At 42.9% G+C, this 525-nt stretch overlaps 1 protein-coding gene across 1 annotated transcript in view; it reads left to right on the forward strand.

Annotated features, from left to right (window-relative positions):
* Positions 1-525, forward strand: part of SLFN5 (schlafen family member 5) — a 12,016-nt gene that overhangs the window by 3,025 nt on the left and 8,466 nt on the right. The gene's annotated exons all lie outside the window — the stretch shown is intronic.

Below are 525 nucleotides of genomic sequence, written 5' to 3' on the forward strand. Positions count from 1 at the left end.
CAGGCCAAGGCAGGAGGATTGATTAAGCCCAGGAGTTCCAAGTTACAGTGAGCTATGATCATGCCACCATACTTCAGCTTGGGTGACAGAATGAGACCTTGTCTCAAAATAAATAAATACATAAATAATAAAAATTTAAAAAAAAAAAACACCTGGTGCTGGGCATGGTGGCTCACGCCTGTAATCCTAGCACTCTGGGAGGCTGAGGCATGTGGATTGCCTGAGCTCACAGGTTCGAGACCAGCCTGAGCCAAAGCGAGACCTTGTCTCTAAAAAAATAGCTGGACGTTGTGGTGGGCACCTGTAGTCCCAGTTACTTGGGAGGCTGTGACAAGAGAATTGCTTAAGCCCAAGAGTCTGAGGTTGCTGTGAGCTGTGATGCGACAGCATTTTACTGAGGATGACAAAAAACCATCAATTCTAGCATCGAGTTCAATCTTCTTGCAGTGAGAAATTTAAATTTATTACTTCTTGGAAATATCAGGGTTTTTTTTTTTTTTTTTAAAGACAGAGTCTCACTTGGTC

Source organism: Otolemur garnettii, unplaced genomic scaffold (assembly GCF_000181295.1).
Source record: "Otolemur garnettii isolate 467f Iridium unplaced genomic scaffold, OtoGar3 scaffold00112, whole genome shotgun sequence".
Taxonomy (NCBI): Eukaryota; Metazoa; Chordata; class Mammalia; order Primates; family Galagidae; genus Otolemur; species Otolemur garnettii.